A 17386-nucleotide genomic window follows, 5' to 3' on the forward strand; every position below is an offset into this window, starting at 1 on the left:
TTCACTAAAGAGCCTTTAATAATCCACATATCAACAATTACGAGATTGAATTCCTCAACTGTAGGGTCGATAATGATTTGCATTTTTAAATGGGATAAACTCAAACATGGATGCCGCAAAATGCTGGTAACAAGCATTTCAGTACTTCCGTCACTGTGTCTCTTTCGATGGAGTGCAGCGCATCGGGAGCACCAAGAAACGGGTATTGACACGCTAAGTAAGGTAAGGGCCAGCCAGAGTCATATTTGGAAGAAAAACTGTTTGTAGTCACCTGACATATTTTTTAAGAATGTTCACAGGTTGTGAGCAACAAGTTCTAGTTACCAGATGGTGTGCGTTCGATTGGATACACATCAGAAACGCAGGAATGTAATATCGCGCTCTGGAGCTACGAGAACATAAGTAAGTTACAATGGTTGTATGATCAGCAATATTGCATTACAGATAATGTTACTGGCTTGTAACTATCCGTAAACTGACTTGGTTTTTGCAGATACCCCATAACATTGAAAAGAAGCACAAGATACTAATTTGAGAAAAGGTATGAGTTCTATCATATTGATTGATGGTGGCACTGGCGATTGTGTTTCACATGGCCATGTGGTATGGTGCTGATCAGATTATATCTGGATTTTTGCAGATCGATGTCTTTGATTGGATGCATATAAAAAGACTTGTATTTAAAACAAGTGATGTACATAAGAGAAGGTATTGAATACAACCCTATTTAAATAAGTGGTTTGATTATTAGGTATGTATTAATGCCTATGTTGTAATATGTTACTCGCGGATATGAAAAATTGAGCGACCTGAAGACTTGTTGAAAAAGAAAAAGATGTATACTTTTTATGATTTGGTATGGGGGTGTATTTCACTCTTGGTTTTATAGAAGGATGGAGTTCACATTGGGCGATTGCTTTAAGTTGGTTGTCCTGAGGAAAGTTCAGTATTGTTAACATTTAAGTAACTAAACATGTTGAGAAGGTGATAACAGCAACAGAAATAATATGTTGCTTATGTATTCATAATTAGTGGAAGTAAGCGGAATGTATTAAGACATTTTTTTTTGTTTAGACAACACATTTTATACTTGATTTGGTGACGTGTTTTCTTTTGCTGAATATATTTTGTGTATTATATGCAACACCAACTTTAGTTGCATTATCATTTCTGAAAAGATAAACTGTTGTAATAAAATAAGTTCCTATCTGCTGTGTGAACTCTGATTGTTTAGATGCCTTTGTCATTCTAGGGACTTCACACCACAGTATAATAATCCCAGGGATCCTCCATTTGCATTTTAAATAGTTTAAAAGATAGATCCCAATCACAAGTGCGATACGATGCATTTGTGAGAACCCCAAATAGACTGCATAGAACTAATGTCAAATGCGTGTATATTCGTACTGCACCAGTGGTCTGAGTCAAACATAGCCCAGGTAGCAGGGATTGAAATTAAGATTGGATAAGCAGGAGCTAAAAGCAGCTCCTGGGTATTCAGCATTAACCAGTGACCAGGAGCTACCACTGCGGGACCAGGAGCAAGTACATAGCGTTGCACAAATCTAACTTCCACATAAGATACAAAAATATCATTGTGTTCATTATTGTTGACTCCTTATCCTTTAAATGTTGTATAGATGTGTCCTAATGTTTATTTTTAGGTTGTCCCAAATGCACCGAAAATTCACAATGGTGCGTTTGTTCTGCGTCGGGTGGCATGGGGAGCCAAAAGTAGCTGCTGGTAATTGGTGTCAAGGTAACCAGGGTCTTCTAGGCTACAAGCAGGAGCTCAATAGCTCCCAGCTCCCTTCAATTTCAAACGCAATAGTCTGTATTAAATTGACAAAGCTCTTCTAAGCAGGATCCACATAGCTCCCAGTTATTTCAATACCTGTACCTGAACACTGCATGCTGCTACAAGACCACTCTACTAACGTGCCTCAATAATAATCTTTGATGCACTCACTTTGGATCTTAATCCGAACCATAAGAACCTCTTGTTAGTCCAGTAGTAAAACCAGCAAGTTGGACAATGGCCCGTATTTCAGGAACAAGGCAGCTAGAATGTCGACCTGCAGAATGCCTTAATTTTCCATTAAGAGCCTCCTAGCTCTGCCAAAGCACCTACAGCCTTTCTCAAAGCCCTCCTTAACCATTTTATTTCTGCAATGGGGTGCACAAATGCAGCCATAGAGAATCGCTTGCAATTCCAGTAACAAGACCAATGGGTGCAGCAGTGCTAATGCTCCTCAAATATAATATGTAGGCCATCTTGGTACTCCAGCACACAGCCACACGTTCAAGTAAGATCAACCGTAGGTCCCAGCAGTGTTCAATACAGGTACCCATGCACAGATCTTCCAGTGCCCCTTAGCAGGGATCGAAATAAGGATCCGATGAGCAGAACCTAAAAGTAGCTCCTGAGATACATGCATCATCCAGGAAGCAGGAGCTATCAACAGGGAATAATGAGTTAGAACACAGCAAGACACAAAATTAACACCCATGAGATGCACACAATAATGGCTATTATATATTATCAATTATGCTTTGAAATGCCTTATCCATGTGTCCTAATGATCCTTATAAAACATTACCAAGCAGGTAGGCAACCTTCTTTGCAAGAAAGACGTATTGAGTCAAATGTAGCTCCTGGTAGTAGTCAACGTAACCAGGCTCTTGTAAGATGCAAGCAGGTGCGAAATAGCTCCCTGTTCCTGACAATTTAGGACTCGGGCTCAGGTAAGAGTAACATCACCTGCTATTCGAGCCGCAAGACCGACAAAGACCTCAACATTCTGCCACACAACACCATGTTCTCAGTAGAGGTGCTCTCTCCCCTTGTTTTGGCATATGTTGAAGGGCATCCTAAATTAAAAACGATAATCCAGACGTGGGACACAATAATGGCTATTATATATTACCAATTATGCTTTGAAATGCCTTATCCATGTGTCCTAATGATCCTTATAAAACATTACCAGGCAGGTAGGCAACCTTCTTTGCAAGAAAGACGTATTGAGTCAAATGTAGCTCCTGGTAGTAGTCAACGTAACCAGGCTCTTGTAAAATGCAAGCAGGTGCGAAATAGCTCCCTGTTCCTGACAATTTAGGACTCAGGCTCAGGTAAGAGTAACATCACCTGCTATTCGAGCCGCAAGACCGACAAAGACCTCAACATTCTGCCACACAACACCATGTTCTCAGTAGAGGTGCTCTCCCCTTGTTTTGGCATATGTTGAAGGGCATCCTAAATTAAAAACGATAATCCAGACGTGGGCCCTTGCTCCCTCCGCCAAGAGACGCTGCACCACAAAGGGGATACCCACAAAACATGCCTTGGGTATGCGGTTGGTACTCTTCGTGAGAAGACTTTCCTGCCATTCTAGAGCTGGGTCTTCGTGGGAAGGGCCAAACTGATATGCAGGTGGCCATTTCTCCTCTACTAAAGTACAAAGTGCTAAAACGTGACTAAATAGATCCCCCTCTCTCCTTCCGCCACTATGAGGAACTTCCCATGGAACAGGTCATTTGGCCTCATTGAGGTGCAATAAAGGGACATTCGAATTGTTCACCAATCCTAAACTGTAGTACCTCGGAGCACTCCAGAAAAGCCCCCCCTATATGTTTGCACCATCGCACCTCAAACCTGATCACGCACGCACACTGCTATCCTGCAACTGGTGCCCACATACAGCTCTGCCAATGCACTTCTGAAAAGAGCCTGTTGCTATGCCAGAGGGGGTAGCCATCAACCAAAGTGCATCTACTATCCCACAAAAAATGTAGTGTTAACACATGCACGCTGCACCTCGATCCTGACCCGCTGCACCCACTGTTGGTTCCCCCCCAGTCGAAACCCAATCTGTGCACGCAATCGTGCACTGGTGCAGCTAGAACAAAAAATTAAACAGCTCTGCTTGTGTGCTTCAATCCAACCCCGGAGCACCGCTGCCGTTCTAGACTCGAGACAAAAACAGCTCTGCCAGTGCATCTCATCCCCCCTCCAGCATTTGGAGACAGCTCCCGTCACCTGTCACTTGTTTCAAAAGAACACAGACATGACATGTGCACGCCCCTCAGACAGATGGACACGCAGACAAACAAGACGCGCAAGAGTTCCGGTCTGTTGCTCTTTACAAAGTCCACTTCCACAAAACCCTCTGCTGCCAACCCTCCCACACACACACACTTTAAAAAACAATGTTGCTGCGTCTTTTCGACGGGAAGCACACCCACCTCTTACTGGCGTCTTGTCTACTGTTTTCTGTACACCTCCTGCGACCCACACTTAGGTGTCAGTGGCAAGCGCCCCAGGGTTTCCCCATAGCGGCCACACCGGGGCGGAGACTCCCCCTTCCTCCTTCTTTTTAGTTGGAGATTTGGGTGCCAGGCGTACGGGGATCCAGCAGGTGTGCGGGGATCCCGCAAGAGTTGGAGGGGGGCTTTGTCGCAGTGCGGTGTAGAAGGCTCCTCCGCCTCTCTGAAGGGTCTGTGTCGGGGGGCAGACAGGGAAACAGCCTGACAGGTCCGGGCAGTTGTCGACATCTACGTGCCTGCCATTGAACTCCAAGTATCTGGCATCAGTACTATCTGTGTAGCGTTCCCAGTGCGCACAGGAAGGCCCGCGCCTCGGGCCTCCTCCTCCTCCCCCTGCTCGGGCCCTGTCTCCAGGATAACCGTGCACCGGCCTCCCACGGATCGTCCTCGCGGGGACTGTGAATGCTGCAACCCGATATAGGACAATCCAAGGAATTCGCACAGCCCCTCAGCGCTCGCGTTCCGGTGGCCCCCGTCCCTCCGCCATTGACGGGCAATGTCGGCCTTCGATTTCTTGCAGAAGGAAGGTGGGGGGGAGGAAGAAATTTCAGACTGCCGGAGAGTGGGGGCCCGGGCGATGGACGTACGTGCGTCGGCTGTCAGAAAACCGTGCCACGCCCCGCAATGCACATAACTCACGCTCCGATTGGATGTCCGGGTTGCCTTTCCTGCATGGAGCCGCCCACGCCACCCGCCAGAGGGGCGCTGGGAAAAAATGTGACCCAGGCTGGAGAAAATAACGCCCCCTGGGTTAAAAGTGGCTCTCCCGCGCGCTGTGCTCAGACAGCCGGTCCCGCGAGCGCGCCAGTTGGCCACGGTCTGTGTGAAATGGCGTCTTCCTTGTAACCTCTGGGGGCCTTGTTTTCGCCGTGTTTCTCCACCCCACTCCATTCCCCGTGTTATAATGACACGTGTGGTGATGTATATTTTTGTGGCGCCCTCTATTTTTTTTTCTTCCAGTCAGTCTTTAAATGGTTTCTCCCGCGCCCAGGGAATACCCAGATGCAGGTACGTGCTGTCTCCTGATGTGGCAAACCTCTGTCACTCTCCCCTGTCGGTCATCCTGTATCTGTGCTCCCCTACTCGGCCGCGCGAATCACGAGTCGCAGCTTGTTGCATCCCTGCGCGCTCGCCCCTTAGGGAGTTTGTTGTGTCGGGTTGCAGTATCGTCTCTTGTCGCTGAGAACGTATTTTCTGCAGCAGGTAAGCCGTCTCGCCTGACAACCTGTCACTTTCAGGTCTCGATGCGCACGTGGCTGGTGTTTGAGAGCAATCGCTCCGTTCATTAGAGACTGTCTAAGCTGTGGACCCACCCCATTCCACCCAGGGAACTGCTTCCTTTTTGTTTGTGTTAGGAGTTTGAAGGGTAGCCTTTTCTTTGCTTCTTGCCCGGCTTGTTTGCACTCTGACCCCTCCCCTCTTGCAAGAGTATAACAATTCGGGGCGGGGCGGGCGGGGGGTGTCGCCTGCCTTCAGTCAAACTCGATGTTTCTTCGACACAGCTGTTTGTGGGCAGCTGTTTCTAGTGCACAGAAATAATGCAAGTACAATGAAGATAAAACAACAGGGAAGTGTCTCGGACAAAGGGGTTCTGCTTCTTGTGCTGATTGTCTCTTCAAGTTCTGGAGCCAAGCACTCCTGCCAAGTTCGGTCTCCAGTTATCATGTAACCCCTACCCTCAATTGAGGTCTGTTCACCTGTACACAGTTCATCTTGTAGCCCTTGCTGCTTAATTTCCTCATGTAATGGTCGGAAGGTCTGTGGCATGCAGGGAACTTTGACCCGGTCTACTTCCTCTTTCTGTCAGCACTTCACTAATGTCATGGCGATCGCAGGTGTGGGTGCTGACGTCTTCGCATCTATGTTCTGGAACTACTGTGAGGTCTGCATTGGGCTCGCGCTGAGCTTCCCTGCGCACTGAAGCTGTGACATGTACAGTAATGAAAGTTGAGCTGTCATATTCTTGCTGGCCCCTGCTGTTTAGGGGTCTTTTCTTATCATGGACCTTTCTACAAAATTAATAATGTACAACCCTCACTTGTTTTACCTCGGTTATTTCAATTGGTGACGGAAAGAGAAGCGCACCGCGTGTCACCCAGGACCAGTCAGCCAGCCTCGATCTGCTTCGTGCGGCCTATGCACCGGGTTGTTTTCCTCGGCACATACACCCCAAGCATGGCTGGCGAAGTCGGCGCTGCAGCATATGTGAGCCTACGTTGGGGAGAATTCTCAAGAATGTGTTAATTTTCCTTACCTTTTGAGACCCCCAGCAACGTTGCTGGATTTCTAGGATTTTAATTTTTACCTGGAAAGTGTGAGCCTTTTTTCCTCAATCTTTCATGTATTTTGATGTGTGTTTTACTCTTGTGTTCTTTGGATATGGAGTTTTAAAACAACTCCATAGACCTCATCTTTTTCTTGTGTGTCACGCAGCACCTTCAGTGCAGTGGCACAGGGATGTCTTTCAGACTTCCCAAGGTTTAAATATCTTCTCTGGGACTGACTACCGTCTCCCAGAGAATGTGAAGTTAAATTGACTTTACTAGTCTTTTTAAATTTACAGACCCAGCACACACTATCTTCCCATAGAGTGTTGGAGGGGTTGCCTAGCACCCCCTGAGTCTAAACACTCATGTAACAGTCCAATGTTACCCTTTCCCTCTTGAAATGGCTGGTGGCAGTAGTTAAGAACAAACTACCATGATTTTTCTGGACCGCCAACACCGGTAGATACAAATCTGGGCAGCCATGTTTTTCAATATGGCGCCCAAGACCTATATGTAAAAATAGATTCCGGACACATTTTTTCGCTTTCTCTTTTAGGAAAGGTCCTTCTTGTGTTTAACTCTGCGCGTCAAACCAGGTTTGGTCCCTTTGTTCGTTGGCCTTTGGCCGGCTTCACTGCTGAAGCCCTCCTCTGGCGCCCGAGTCTCTGGGGTAGACAGGATGTGAGGGAGGTGCCCGAAATTCCCTGTGCACCTGAATGCACTAGGGCGTGATTGTCCGGCTGGCTGTCCAGCAAGGACAGCCACCCTGCTGGCTGAGTGACAGCTGGGCTGGAATGAATCGTGGAAAACTGTTTAAAAGCAGGCTCGGACTTGGAAAGCAGAGTCGACCACTGGAACAAAAGAACCAAAGACGAGCTGAAGGAAGACTGCTGCTACTCCTGGTCCACCGGTGTAGCCCTGCTGCAGGTCCCAATTGCCTGAAACTCCATCGACGGAGAAGCCCTTCAAGGTTAACTTCTTCCCTTGAATTTGGTGGGAACAACCAACTCGCAAGTCACCTGGACACCGTCTCTATACTGGTCAGATTTTCTTCAGAGTGCTGTTGAAATCCGGATAGCCAGTGAGAAGGATACCAGTTTGTGGTCTTTAAGGCACTCGCACCTTAAACTGACGTTTTGCCAAGCTTGTGGCCTCTTCCCTGGGCAGTGCAGGAACCTCCCGATGTCCTCCTTCTTGTCCCCATGACTGAAACTCAGGAATAGCGAGATCTGCAGGAACTGCCAGGAACAACTGCCTCAGCTACAGCTCTTCATTTAAAAGGTACTGTGCAAGTGCAGTCCGGAAATCCTTTCTGCCGTGGTGAAAGTTTGAAACTTTCCCAAGTTTGAAGGGTTGTCCTTCCCTAAACCGGCATATAAACTTTCGTCTGACCAACTACTTCTAAGAACCGTGGCAAAGACTTAACCGTTTACTACCAGAACTGTGCTATCCTATCCATGTCTCTGAACCATTGACTTTGGCCCAGGCCTACTGAATTGAATTGCTGGTTGTAGTGAACTGAAACTGTTTGCCCTACCGCTGAAAGTATTTGTTTTCATTCTTTTCACCTTGTCTTTTTACCTCTTTTTAAAGTAACTGAAGTGCCATCTTGCTCCCACTTCAGGGGAGCTGAACTTGTTCAGAAACTGATTGGTTGTGTATTGTAGTATATTCGATTGTGATATTGAACTGCTCTTACTAGTGGAATGTTTTCCAAGTGACTCTGTAAATAAATGTATATTCTTTTACCAAGAAACTGTGAGAAAGTGTTTGTTTGAACCACTGTGATTGCTGCCCCTTTGTGTAACCTCTTTTACTGCTTACTTTACTCTAAAGATAAGTCTGACTGCTCAGCCACTGCTACCACATTACTTTGTAGTACAGGCTTGTACTAAAGGTGAAATTGTACATACACTTGTAGTCTTAATTGTATGTAGTGTTCCCAAAGGGTACTGCATGGGTACTGCATGTGATTCTGCCTAACAGCCCATCTTATAGAGGCTGTTCGGTGGGGTAGCGGGCCGTGGCTCTCTCTACACAGAGCAGCAGAGTGAGGGACAGCAAGGAGGTACACAGCAACGGTAGCCAGAGTGGGAGAGGGACAGCCTTGTGTTAAGGGCTGTTTAATGCTTATTGTAGTGGTAGCAGGAAATAATGCTTATTGCAGTGGTAGCAGGGAAGTAGACTGGAAAAGGAGACACATGCCAGGGGGCTTACTTCAATGTGAGGTGCTGCAATATATTCCTTCCGGCGTAACATCTCTTCCGTCAATTGTGGGAGGCAGCATCATATCTTCTACGTCCAGCTCCCCTGGTGATGGATATAAGGATAGTGTCCACATATTCTGGAGTTGCATATCCAATACCTACTGCTCCCCTAGTGGAGGTTAAAGTAAGACATTTTTTTTTTCTTGCATTCATGGTTATTCCTGGGCATTTTAAAAAGCATCCAGGAAGGCTGGTGAGATATGGGTGAATATAAATGGTGAATAAGAGGAGGAGGCATTTATCATTTACAATTTTTCACTCTGGATTGCTGTAATCGGTATCCAAGATCAAAGTTTGGTGAAATCTACTGGATTTATGAATATTGGCATCCCTTGGGGATTTTCACGGAGTGAGGGACTATACCAGCACCATTTGGTAGTGACAGTGGGAGTTATCCTGTCTGAAGATAGCTGGGAAGACATCAGGCTCAGGAAAATTGGCACTATATTGACGGTCCCAGCACCATCAGTGACAGTGGTTCCGACTACTATCTGATGATAGCTGGGACCTGGTGTTAGCGTCTAGAGAGAACTTTGTTTAGAAAAAAAAAAACTATCTTAGAATGGTGACCGTGACATATATCCTGATCTGAAGAAATTTGGGAACTGTTTCAGTTATAGGCATCGACAACACCATGCAGAATATAGAGCCACCACCCACCTGGGGAGGGGAACCCTCAATTCCCTGGGAGGATTGGAGAGATTTGTTTACGTTTTATTTTGTGGCATCGGGTGGAGAAAGATACTCAGATGAGAGGAAGTATTCAACATTAATGTGTTGTCTGAGACAAGAGCTGTACACATTATCAAAAACTTGCCGTGTGTTTGGAATCCTTGGAGACTGCGCTTCACGAACGAAGCCTTGATAATTACTTAGATTGCAGCGTGAGCCCAGCAGCACTGTGAGCCGAGCTCTTGCTGCTTCCCCTGCTTCCTGGAGGAGGCTGGGCCTAACGCGGACACGTGAGTGGTCACGTGACTTGAAGGCAGCATTAAGTGCCGGCATATCCACCCTTGCGGCGTTAAGCCCTGGAGGCAGTAAGGGCTGGAGACGCTGTTGTGCTGTTTGGCTGTGACCTGTGAGTAACCTGAGCTTGGATCCCGTTGCACAGTACATAACACTTTATCAGCTCTAAGGGTCTGGGGTGGAGAGTCGGACTCTGGCAGCTCCACAAGCTGTCGGGCGTTCCCTACCCTGAGACTGAGCGCTCCTCTTGGCTCCTCTGATAATTGTGGCTTTCTGCTAAAATTATTTTTTTTTTTAATTACGTATGGAATAAGATCATCTCACCCCTAGCTCACAATACAGCTGTGTTTATAATTTTGCTTTGGGGTGGGGGGTTGCATAGATCCATTTCTTTCTGTATTTTTATCCAAAAGTCTTTTTTGGGAAAACTGGTTTCTTTTTTATAATTTTTTTCGGGGGCTGAGGTCGCCTTGGTTTTTATTGTAACAATTATTAGATTGCTGTGCTCACATTTTATTGACTGTGGTGTATAAAATAGGCATCATTGCAACTTCAGTCTACTTTTAGCCTAATCCTCTTCTGTTAGATTCCTAAGTCCTCTGTTTTTTATTACTGGGTTCTAGTTCTCTCTGAATGACACGCAAGGGACTGCGAAGTCAGACGGCTATGGAGGCCTCACTGGCCTCGACTCCGTCTGCTACTGGTAATTTACCCTCTGTTTCATCAGTTACTACTCTGTTAGAAGTTCCCCCCACAACTTTAATGGGGAATTTGCAGCATACTCCAGCAGTTGCCCCTTATAACCCTCTACTCTTAAAAACCCTAGCCCAGGCTCAAATTCATGTCAGCGATAGGTCTGAGGTACTCAATGCTATGGGTAGTCTACCCCGCAATGCAGTCTACAATAGCTGCATCTTTAATGGAACTCATGATATCTCGATAGACACACAGGAAGAACGCCTAGCAGCTACCTTAACCTCTAATCTTGCGAAAGGGGCTTCCCCTCAAAAGGATAGGGGCCATTTGGATTACTCCAATAACAATAGGGTCAATTCTGTTCTCTCAACATCTGCCTACTCCCACCCCACGATGCCTATCTTATCTGTTAGGGCAGCTGACTCTGTAGCTAATGCCTCTGCATTACCAATGACAACAGTTAATGGGAACACTGCTCTTCCTTCCACTGAACCTCCATTCGAGGTTAACTCGGCAACTAGGGCCATTAATCATACTTCGACTATCCATGTTAATCTGTCTACTAATATGGCTGGTACTCCATACACGCCTAAAGGGAAATCGATACCTCCCTTGTTTAAAACTCCATTTAATAAATCCCAGAATCCCATCCTCAAAACAAAATCCAATCTGGGTACCCAAGGGAAACCAATTCAAGGGAGAAAAATTTCACATTTTTTTGGAAAGAGGTCCACATCTAGCACCCTTGTTAAATCTTTACACTCACTTCCTACAGTGTCTTCATCAGATCATACTAACCTAGTTGATGTAGTTAAGAAATTGGAGATTGAAGATCCTTCAGCTCAGGACATTGACGACATTAGCATTATAGAATGTGCAGACAAGGCAATTGCTGATAGCCACCTGGGCCCCAACTATAATAATACAAATAATGTCACCCAGCAAATCTGTGATGATTCCTTTGCAGGCTCTCCTTCTGACCTCATCAATTTTATTGATGAATACACAGAGAAACATAATTGGCTGAAAGAAAGGGGTCTACTCCCAGACTCAAAAAGGGATCAGGGTAGTGAATCGATTTTACACCACACTCTCAAGGAGGCAGATGAAAGAATTAAACTTTCCCAACCCACTATTTCGGCTCTGAATATGGTTCTGAGTTCCTTTGTGAGTCTGTATGACAATATATGGTCTGAGGTCAGATCCCACTCTCTCCTCTTATCTGAAATTTATTCTAGGTTAGAGGGCCTTGACAGATTTGAAGAGCTAGTTAAAATTATAAAGGAAGAACATCCACTTCTGCCTACACACGGTCATGACCCTACTCCTCTTAATCAACTACCCTCTGAAGCCCATACCGTACATAAAGGATTTACCATGATCACGCCAAGTATGCAAGAGGTAGTTCTAGTTAAGTGCCAGAGTCCTACGGTCCCTAAAGGTCCAGCTTTGAATTCATGTAGCTTACCCGCTAGGATGCCAATAACTACCTCCGAGGGTCTGCGACAGCTCACTGGATCGAAGCCAGTACTAACTACCCCTCACACTAAACTCACGATGGTATCAATGGAGGAGAAAGTCCAAGAGGAAGCGGCTGGTCTGCTTGCTAACCCTATTGTACAAGGCCTTCCCCTTATGGGAGGGTCTTTAGAATTGGCAGATCTCCCCAAGGGTCCCCAGACCGCCTCTTCTCTGGAGTTCATATCTATTTCATCTTCAGAGAATTCATCTATCTCCATTGAACCCATCAAAGAAATCCAACATCAAAAAGTTGCGCCCTGTATAGGAAGGAAAAGGAAAATCACTCAGCAAATGAAGAAAACAAAAAATCAGAAAAACGTGAAACATTTAAATTCTTATACGAACCAATTTTTTAAAAATCTCTTCTTGGCGAATACTGTGGCTTCCTCATCTACTACTGTCGTACCGAAGGGGACTGGGAATCATGCTGATCCAGTGGCTTCTCGGACCCCTAACCCTATTATGGTGGTTCCTGCAGCCACTGCTGACCTACTTCCCACTACAGCAGTTCCGTCTCCCTTACCGGATGATGTGGTTGATGGTCTCTCGACTAACAACATTCCTTCACTAGTAAAGGGACCCAATATTGATGGGGTTGTGGACTCTGTGGCTTCTGGTACCCTGACAATTACTTCAACTTTACCAAAGCCTACCTCCGTTAATGCCTCGACTGTGTTTACTACTAATGCTATTGTCAAAGCAAAGGACTCCTCCTCTGATGCAGTATCCCCGACTGTTTTATCTAACTGTATAACCGGGTCAGTTCAGAGTCACTTAGAGACTTCTCGGCCAATGCCTACAGCAAATTTGGTTAACATTGATATGGTCAAACACCTTTTCCGGGAGATACTGGCTCCTAAAAGTGTATGTGGGGCAGTGCCTAAATCTAACTTATGCCTGCCCCTAGATGGGGCTTCTTCTACCTCGCCTCTACCTCTGGAGCCAACGCTCACTGTTGTCACTGAGGGTCTCCCAGTGAGTACTGAGCTTATAACAAGGGAAGGGGATTTGGGAGCCCTAGCAGAGAGGGGTTTTTCTGCCCCTCTCCCTTCTAATTCAGTTTTTCCTAGTCTGCCTATTGCCGCCCCAACTATGGATTGTGAAGGTGCCCCCTCTGGGCTCGATTCTGTTGGCTACAATACTTCTCTTAACTTCTGTGAAAGATTTCCTGTAGGTCCAAATGTTATTCAAAATAGGACTATACTTAGAGGGGCTAGGGGTCCCGACCTGGCGGTTGATTCTTTAGCTCAGTTTACTAAAAAGATCTCTGACTCCCTTCCTAATATGTCAGAACCAAAAGTTCCCCGGGATATTATACAACTTACCAGCCTCTGGGGCCAAGATACGCCAATCTGCTTAAACCGTGGTAATATTTTAAAGATCTTCCATCAACTTCCCTCGCTCTCACTTATCTCTAGCTATGACTTGGATAGCATTATCTTCCCCATTCATGACCGGGTAGATGTAAGCAATATCATTCTTAAATCAAGAGTGGTTCTGGATTTAATCATGGGACATAAGGAAGGGCTAAAGCAACTTGGCTTTGAAGCAAATTTACTGAAATCCACTCAACTCTCCAGTAACAATAGAGGGGATGCAAAATATAGGGATAATCTCACTATGGTATATTATCCGGATAGAGCCCCACAGCCCCATGGGAGGCAATTCATGCCCAAATCAAATGGACGCTTTCGCAATTGGACACAGGTCACTGCAGGTCTGTGGAAATGAGTACCTCCTGACTAATCCAGAACTACCTCCAGATGCTCTTTCTGTGAATAGCTTTGGGTTTCTCTCCTGGAATTCTAGAGGTAACTCTCACCTCTTTACGAACTTAGACACTGTTACTTTGATCAGGGCTTCACACTGTTTCTTTCTTCTAGAAACCTGGATGCTCTCAACTCCCATTCTAGATGGGTTTAATATTTTTTCTCAAAATGCTAGACCCAGCCGGGGAGGTAGGCCATCGGGGGGTCTTCTTATTGGATTAAGAACTTCTTTGGGTTATAGGACTAAGATGCTTTTGGATACGCCTTTTGGTATCCAGGCCCTGGAGGTGTTCTCCCTTGATCATACGGTTATTCTACTTCTGGTAAATGTATATTGGCACAAGGGAATCTCTCCTCTTGAGCCGTTTTTGCAAAAGTTAACGGACATGCTTCTTTCCTGGAGATCTGTGTATCCCAGGGGTAAACTGATCCTGGCAGGTGATCTTAATTCGGATTGTTCTATCTCTTCCGAATCCAAATATGACGACTTGGGACTAGCGTTGGAGGACGACTCCCGCCTAGGTATGAAATTCGCACGTGGTCGTTGTTGGAACTTCGCCATGGATTCAGTGGGTCTTACTTGTCTTAATGGTTATTACGACGCTACCAATTTATCTCGACCCACATGGCGTAGATCTTCATCAATATCTACCTTAGACTACGTGTTTATAGATCACTCTCTCATTCCTTTCTCGTCTAATGTCGAGGTCTCTTTCAACTCATGGAGTGACCATGGTATTCTCCGGGTCTCATTTCTCTGTCTCCTTCCAACTAAGTCCCTGCCCGCGGGGGGACCTACCCATCTCCAAACTGTGGGACAAGGGACAGGGGTTCGTTGGTCTCCTCTCAATATCAGCCTACTGAATCGTAAACTGATCTCTTCTTTTAACCATACCTCTTTCTGTTGGAAATTGGCAGTCTTCAATACAGTCCATTTCGATAGCTTTCTCACGGCTCTACAGCGCAGTATTCACGGTCAGCTTAGGAAAGGTGTTTTTAAAATATCTCACCTTCATAGATTAGCCAATTCTTGGTCAAATGTAAAGAGTCTCACTAAGAAACTCATTAGAGATGTACAATCCCTAGATCTGGAATGGGCCGATAAAATCATAAAAATTAAAACCATCCGCCAAAAATATAAAAACTATTGTAAGTCTAGAAAAGCTTCTATGCTACAAAATGATGCAGATCATATGCTTGCAGTGCTTATAAAACGAGACCTGAGGGCATTTTGGGTTACAGTATCTAGCTTAGATAATGCGGCGCTCACCGACCAGCTAAATCCCATCCCTGAGGTTCAATGGGTTGAGCACTACACTAAACTCTTTGACATTGGGGGTGAGGGATCAGTTTCCTGTCTACTGGGGAACGACCGCTCTAAGGACTTATGGAAGCCTCCAAGACAATACTAGGACTCATCTCCAAAGCCAAGAAATCTAGGGCTCCTGGGCCTAACGGCCTTACTAACAACACATTCAAAGCTGAGCCAGCTCTCTGGGCTAACCTCCTCTCTCTGCTCTTTGAAGATGTCGTCAATTCCAGGAAGGTACCCACTAGTTGGCAAACAGCTCATATTGTTCCAATCTTCAAAAGAGGCCTGCGTAACGAGGTCAAAAATTATAGACCTATCTCGCTTATTGATGCGGATTGTAAGCTTTTTGCCTCTCTGTTGCTCTCGCACCTCAATGTTTGGATCAGGGAAAATAATATTCTCCCCAAACAACAAACAGGCTTTAGGGCAGGCCACTCAACTAATCTCAATGGTCTTATTCTCAGCGCCCTACAGACCTCTTCCTGGGGTAAATTTGATGGTCCTCTCTATGTTGCATCTATTGACCTGTCAAACGCTTTTGACCTGGTTATCAGGTCAAGACTATGGGAAAAACTAACCAAATGGGGCATTCCGGCAGGGCTTCTATCTCTTATCATGGCCATGTATGAAAATTCAGGGGTTCACATCAGGCTCGACTTGGCAGGAACCCTCTCTAGAAGGATTAGGACACGTATTGGGGTGAGACAAGGTTGCTCGTTAGCTCCCTGTCTCTTTATCCTTTATATGGCTGATGTTGATGACTTCCTGAGAAATGCAGGCATGGTGAGTGCTAAACTAGGGGATCTGAGGCTCTCATGGTTGGCTTATGCCGACGACTTTCTTCTTTTTGATAAAACTAAAGTGGGCCTGCAGAGGCTCATATGCAAATTTGAAGAATACGGTAGTCTTAATGGCCTTAAGATTAACCCGAGCAAAACCCATACTATGGTCTTTTCAAAGGGGAAAATGGGGAATAACAAAGTATGGAAAATAGGTGGCGAAAATATAATTAGAGCAAATAAAATCGTCTATCTTGGTTATTTGATTTTGGCTAGACCCTCGGCGATCGAACTTAGACGATTCCTCAGAAACAAATTGCTCCCTCTCATCTTCCAATCCCTCAAACTAGACAATAAATATGGTATGTTCTCCCTTAAGCCTGTAGTAGACTTTTTTAAGGGTAAGGTTACTCCAAAACTTTTGTATGGAATGGAATTCCACTTCACGGCACTTTTGACTTTCTGGGACTCTCTCGAGGGTATCTATTGAAGGAAAATCTTAAAACTGCCAAATTCCATTCCAATAGTAGCTATCAGGTATGAATTAGGGTTAGTCTCATTTCGAGCCAGGATTCTCTGGAGGATTCTCTCACTTTTCTCAGCCTTGCTTTCTCCAAAACCTGACACTCTCTATGCTGATGTGGGCCACATGATTTCTTCTCAGGGACATTTAGTCAAGAATGTATATCTCAATGCTTTTAGTGATCTCTGTGACAAGACCCTGTTGGATATTTCCTCCGATAGGGACACCCTACTAAAGAACCCGAATATGGTCAAGGATCGTCTCTTTTGTCACGACTGGAGTAATACTATTGAGAAATTACATTCGTACCCCTCTTTGAGAGATTTACAATTTGATCATAAGAAAAGAGGCCTGTTGTCTTTTATTTTGAACCAATTCCCCAACAGATATTATCGCTCCCTTCTCATTAAACTCAGATGGAATCTCCTCCCCACTCGGGAAGTCTTACATAAAAGGAAGGAGTTCTCTGATTTAGATCCTAGTTGCCGCTTCTGCAAAACTTTGGGGGTGATTGAAACTGCTCGGCATCTCTTTTTAGACTGCACTGCTTTGACAGCTCTAAGGGACAAATATCTAGGTCGTTTTAATGCAATGGGGCAAATGGGGGTGGCAGATTTGATCTGGTCTCAGTGTCTCACTATTACAAACATTAAGGATGGACTTGCTGTGGCTGGATTTATCAAAGCTTTAGATTTATACGCCCCGCTGCTATGATTATGATAATGATTATGCCTGTTATGACTATGTTTGACTCTATGAAATCTCTCTTATTCTCTGTAGGTTTATTTTCTTTTTTAGAATTTTGTAAATTTTAAATTTTATTGTCGGTATATCCTTTATTGCTGCAGGGTACTCTGCACTGTACTTTTTTAAATTTAAATTTGTCCCTCATTCTCTGGAAATTTTAACTGGAAATTGGATCTATGTTTTAGCGCTTGTGAGTGTATAATTTGAAATTTAAAT

General features: G+C 45.2%; 1 protein-coding gene across 2 annotated transcripts in view; it reads right to left on the reverse strand.

Moving 5' to 3' along the window:
* Positions 1-4910, reverse strand: part of FOXJ2 (forkhead box J2) — a 483885-nt gene extending 478975 nt beyond the window's left edge. The window contains exon 1 of one of the 2 annotated variants that reach the window (XM_069650595.1): positions 4243-4910. The gene's annotated coding sequence lies outside the window, so the exon portion shown is untranslated. The remainder of the gene's footprint in view (positions 1-4242) is intronic. The other variant, XM_069650594.1, reaches the window with a different exon arrangement.
* Between the last annotated feature and the right edge of the window lie 12476 nt (positions 4911-17386).

The sequence above is a fragment of the Ambystoma mexicanum genome, chromosome 3p, assembly GCF_040938575.1.
Source record: "Ambystoma mexicanum isolate Mex_15411 chromosome 3p, UKY_AmexF1_1, whole genome shotgun sequence".
Classification (NCBI taxonomy): domain Eukaryota; kingdom Metazoa; phylum Chordata; class Amphibia; order Caudata; family Ambystomatidae; genus Ambystoma; species Ambystoma mexicanum.